The sequence below is a fragment of the Eumetopias jubatus genome, unplaced genomic scaffold (assembly GCF_037043125.1).
Source record: "Eumetopias jubatus isolate StellerSeaLion01/CBP00866 unplaced genomic scaffold, mEumJub1_p1.0 scaffold_10, whole genome shotgun sequence".
Taxonomy (NCBI): domain Eukaryota; kingdom Metazoa; phylum Chordata; class Mammalia; order Carnivora; family Otariidae; genus Eumetopias; species Eumetopias jubatus.
This window is the reverse complement of record NW_028274816.1, coordinates 56,162,464-56,168,463: the sequence shown is the minus strand read 5'-3', so window position 1 is coordinate 56,168,463 and position 6,000 is coordinate 56,162,464.

Sequence of the window (6,000 nt, the reverse complement as noted above, 5' to 3'; positions counted from 1 at the left end):
TAAAAATTTTTTTTATGATTTATTTGAAAGAGAGCACAAGCTGGGGAGGGAGAAGCAGGCTCAGCAGGGAGCCCAGGCACGGGGCTGGATCCGAACCCAGGAACACGGGATCGTGACCAGAGCCGCAGGCAGACTGAGCCACCCAGGTGCCCCTCTGTTGCTCTTAAAACATGTCAGCTTTAGGTGTTTTCTGCCAACTTCTTTCTCCTTTCCCTCTTCCTTACTTTCTTCAGGCTGGTCTTGTAACTTTACATACTATGACACCTTCTGTGTCTTACTCTCTCAACAAACACTGCACATTAGAATGTTCTGCAGGGATGGAAATGGTCTCTCTCCTTGCCGTCCCAAGGACAGCAAGTTTTGTTTAAAAACAAAACAAAACCAAATCATCTGGGGATACGGTGGAATGATACGGGATACGGGGAATACGGCAGCCTCTGGACACATGTAGCCACTGAGCACTTACACCCAGGCCCTGGATTTTACTTTTTTTTTTTTTTTAGTTTTTTTTTGGGGATTTTACTTTTTAATTAATGTGAGTTTAAATTTAAATGAAGGCACATGTGCCCAGCCGCTGCCATGTTGGACAGCACAGCCCTAAACCCTAGATAACAGCTCAGGACTTTCCACTTGTTAAAACGATCACAATTACAAATCACTCCATTCACTTTCCTCTCCAGACCTCCCACCTCCTGTCAACGGCATTCTGCTCAAGCTGGGTAACTGTGTTTGCTGCTGTAACAAATTATCACAAACTTAGGGGCTTAAAAATAATGCAGATGCATTCTCTTATAGTTCTGAAGATCAGAAGTCTGAAATCAAGGTGTTAGCAGGGTTGTGTTCTTCCTGGAGGGTTCAGGGGAGAATTCATTTCTTTGCCTTCTCCAGCTTCTAGAATCCTCCTGCAGTGCTTGGCTCAAGGTCCCTTCCTGATGTCCCTCTGACCTCTTGCTCTTGTCGTCACATCTACTATTAACTGATCCTCTTGCTTCCTTCTTTGAAAAGCCTCTGTAGCCACACCCTAATTCCTGGAACCCAAGAACGCTATATTACGTGGCAAAAGGAACTTTGCCGGTGTGATTAAGGGTGGGGAGATGGGGAGATGATCCTGCATTGTGTGGGTGGCCCCGGATGTCATCATAGGGTTGCTCATAAGAAGGAGGTGGGAGATCAGAGTGGTAGGAGGGAAGCAGAGTTCAGAGTGGTTCTAGGAAGAGGCCACAAGCCAAGGAAAGCAGACAGCCTTCAACCCCTGCTTCTCACTGAAACCCCAAAGAATTGAAAACAGGTACACTAACAAATATTTCTACACGCATGTTCATAGCAGCGTTATTTTTTTTAAGGTTTTATTTATTTGTCAGAGAGAGAGAGCACAAGCAGGGGGAGCAGTGGACAGAGGGAGAAGCAGGCTCCCCGCTGAGCAAGGAGCCCAATGCAGGACTCGATCCCAGAACCCCAGGGTCATGACCCGAGCCGAAGGCAGACACTTAACCGACTGAGCCACCCAGGGGTCCCAGCAGCATTATTCATAATAGGCAAAGAATGGAAACAATCCTCATGTCCATCTACTGACGAATGAATGAACAAAATGTGCTATCTTCATAGAAGGGAATATTACTCCCTTGTGACAAGGAATGAAGCAACGTTAAAACTTGAAAACATTAAGCTAACTGAAATAAGCCAGATACAGAAGGCTACATATTGTAGGATTCCATCTCCCTATGAAATGTCCAGAACAAATCCACAGAGACAGAAAAGAGATTAGTGGTTGCCAGGGACTGGGGGAGGGGGAGGGGATGGGTGCAGTGATCAAACTGTTCTGCGGTTAGTGATGCAACATTGTGAATATTCTAAAAGCCATTGGATTGTACACTTTAAAAGGATGGATTTTATGGTATGTGAATTACATCTCAATTTTAAAAAAATTGCATTTTTAAAAAAAACTAGCATTCTTGTATACCAAAAAAATCAAATGGGAAATTAACAGAAAATCAGATAACTTTCCCAAGAGTGATAAAAACCATAAGGTATCTAGGGGAAAAAAAAACAAAAAAACCCCACGAAACTATAAGGTAACTAGGAATTAACCTAATGAAGAATGCATGAGAACTTTCTGGAGATGTCAAATTAAAAAAAAAAAAATCTGAGATAAGGAGAAATTTTATTCAAATGTTATTCAAAAAGACCATTTTAGAGCATGTGACTCTTGATCTCGGGGTTGGAAGTCCGAGTCCCACGTTGAGAGATTACTTAAAAATAAAATCTGTAAAAAACAAAAAACAAAAAACGACCATTGCCATGGGGAGGCTGCTCTGACCTCTGAGGTCTGCAAGTGTCTCCAAACAGAAAAGGGCATTGCTTTCCGCTAGCCAGTGGGGTTTGTAGTAGGGGAAGATGGGTATGTGAGTGGCAGCAAGTAACCAACGTGGTTTGACAGGAAATGTGTCCTCCTGTGGTCAGCAGGTCTCAGGAGAAGCTGACCAGCATTTCAGTTGGGGGAGGGGCTGTTTGGGGTCTGGGGGGAGGGAGGGGAGGAGAGCAGCCTGACCCAGCGTTGGTCAGGGCGAGACAGAGGGGTCACCGTGCACACCTGGGCAGAGAGAAAATGCTAGAGTTGTGTCCCAGGACTTAAAGGGCAACCTGAATAAATGCTGGATGGGTGGGTCATGTGACCTGCCTTGTGATTCCTCTTCAGGCACTAAAATGTCCTGCCACCAAAGCTAATGCTGTGTCCTCTCCCCCCACCCCTTCATTGTTGTGGCCCCAGTTGGAACAGGGCCTGACATCAGGTCAGCTCTTCATAAAAATATATTCCTTTTTTTTTTTTAAGATTTTATTTATTTATTTGACAGAGAGAGACAGCGGGAGAGGGAACACAAGCAGGGGGAGTGGGAGAGGGAAAAACAGGCTTCCCGCGGAGCAGGGAGCCCGATGTGGGGCTCGATTCCAGGACCCCGGGATCATGACCCGAGCCGAAGGCAGATGCTTAACGACTGAGCCACCCAGGAGCCCCTAAAAGTGTATTATTTAAAAAAATATTTTTTTATTGAGATGTAATTGACATCTAACACTGTGTAAGTTTAAGGTACAACATGTTGATTTGATACATTATATATATATATATGTGCAATTATATATAGTGTTGCAATAGGATTACCACTGGACTCTTAGCTGACATCTCCATCATGTCACATAATTGCCATTTCTTTTTTGTGGTGAGTACGTGTATATTCTGTAAAAGGATCCCAATGTCTGGTTGTCCCTTCCACCCACAGATGTGACTGCATTGGTCTGGGATGAGGCTGGAGCATTAATGTTGTAAAGCTCCTGGACTGTTCGATTCGTGCATGAGAACCACTGGTCAAATCACAAGTGCAGAGGCAGCCGGCCAGCCCTCTGATCTGTCTCTTTAAGGAGGATTTGTTTTCTCTGCCCTGACCCTTTCTGGCATTTGGTTTTTCTCTCCCTTCTCCCTCCTCAGACTAAATGGTTCCACCAGCCAAGAATGTGAGAAATGTGTCTCAAATATTTTCAGTTCCACTTAATCCATTTAATGCTTAGGGTTCATTGCCACCAGCCAGGCTGTTCCAGCCCATTTGAACTCCCTCCCAAGTTTAACCCCCTCCAGAGCTCCCAGTCAGCCTCCCCCTCCATAAAAGCCAAGCTCTTCTCAGTGGTAGATGAAGGAGCAGGTAAGGAGGGGCCTGGCCCAGCAGGTCTTGTAGCCAAGATTCCAGAGGTTGATGGAGAGCTATGTGGAAGGGTTTCAGCTAGGGAGAAACATCATTAGCTGCTCATTTAAAATAGCCTCTGGGGGCGCCTGGGTGGCTCAGTTGGTTAAGCGACTGCCTTCGGCTCAGGTCATGATCCTGGAGTCCCGAGATCGAGTCCCGCATCGGGCTCCCGAGTCTGCTTCTCCCTCTGACCCTCTTCCCTCTCGTGCTCTCTATCTCTCATTCTCTCTCTCTCAAATAAATAAATAAAATCTTAAAAAAAAAAATAGCCTCTGGTGGGGCACCTGGGTGGCTCAGTGGGTTAAGTGTCCCACTCTTGATTTCGGCTCAGGTCATGATCTCAGGGTCGTGGATTGAGCCCTGCGTTGGGCTCCACGCTCAGTGGGGAGTCTACTGGAGATTCTCTCCCTCTGCCCCTCCCCCGCTCCTGCACACACACTCTCTCTCTCTCAAATGCATAAATCTTTTTTTTTAAGATTTTATTTTATTTGACAGAGAGCAACACAGTGAGAGGGAACACAAGCAGGGGGAGTGGGAGAGGGAGAAGCAGGCTTCCAGCTGAGCAGGGAGCCCAATGCGGGGCTCAATCCCAGGGCCCTGGGATCATGACCTGAGCCGAAGGCAGATGCTTAATGACTGAGCCACCCAGGCGCTCCTCAAATAAATAAATCTTAAAAAAAAATATATCCTGTGGCTGCTAAGTCTTTTTCCCAGTCAGCACCACATTCTAAAGATGAATGTCAGGTCATGCTACCCCCTAGCTCAAAATCTCCCCCTGGCTCCCATTGCACTTAACATAAAATAAGAAGCCTTCAACATGGCCCCTGAGACACCAACAACCCAACCCCCATCTGTCTCTCACTTCGTTTTGTCCCCACTCCCCTCGCTCACTTTGCTCCAACCACACAGGCCCCCTGGCTATTCCTCCAGCATGTCAAGCACACTCCAGCCTCAGGGCCTTGGCACTTGCTATCCTCTCTGCTTGGAGCACTCCTCCTCCTCATCACCTCATAAATGACTCCTTGTCACTCAGATGGCTACTCTTATGTCACATCCTCAAAACTCAGCAGCTTATAATAATAAATGTGTACAATTGCATATAGTTTCTGCAGATCAGGAAGTACCCACAAGAGTAGCTTAGCAGGGTGGTCCTGGCTCGGTGCTTCTCATGAGGTTCAGGCCAGGGCTGTGGTCATCCAAGGACCTGACAAGGGGCTGGAGGAACCTTTCAGGGATGTTCATTCATGTGGCTGGCAAGCTGGTGCTGGCCGTTGGCTTCTTTTTTTTTTTTAAAGATTTTATTTATTTATTTGAGAGAGAGAGAGAGAGAGAGCATGAGAGGGGGGAGGGTCAGAGGGAGAAGCAGACTCCCCGCTGAGCAGGGAGCCCGATGTGGGACTCGATCCCGGGACTCCAGGATCATGACCTGAGCCGAAGGCAGTCGCTTAACCAACTGAGCCACCCAGGCGCCCTGGCCGTTGGCTTCTCCGCAAGGCTGCTCATGTGTCCTCCCAGTATGGCAGCTGGCTTCCCACAGAAAGGGTGATCCAAGAGAGCGCTGCGGACGTGGCAGTGTCTTTTATGACCCAGCCTTGGGAGTCACACTCGATCACTTCCATAGTATTCTATTGGCCACACAGAGGCAGTCCTGATTGGATGTGGGAGAAGACAACACAAAATGTGAAGATAGCTGGTGTCATCCTAGAGGCTGGCTGCCATAGTCTTTTGTCATTCTCTGCCTCATCACCTTGATTTATTTTCTGCGTGGATTTGACATTTCCTGGAATTATATTAATTATTCCTTTGTCTCCCTTGCCCAGTGCTATCATGTCCATAGCGGCTGGGACACATCATTTTTCTGTTTAGTTCACTGCTATATCCTCAGTGTTTTTGTTTTTTGTTTTGTTTTGTTTTAGTTTTAGAGAGGGAGTGGTGGGGGAAGGGCAGAAGGAGAGGGGAAAGAGAATCTTAAGCAGGCTCCACGACCAGAATGGAGCCCGACATGGGGCTCAAGCTCACAAATCTGAGATCATGACCTGAGGTAAAATCTAAAATCAAGAGTCAGACGCTTAACAGACTGAGCCACCCAGGTGCCCCCATATCCTCAGTGTCTTAAATAAACAGAGCTTGGTACATAGTAGATATTCAATAATTATTTGCTGAAATAATAAGTGGAGAATATACCCTTAGGGGGTTCTGGGGACCAATAAGTGGGCTGGTTTCAGCTGTCCAGGTGAAAGATAGCAAGGGTTTGAACTCGGGATTG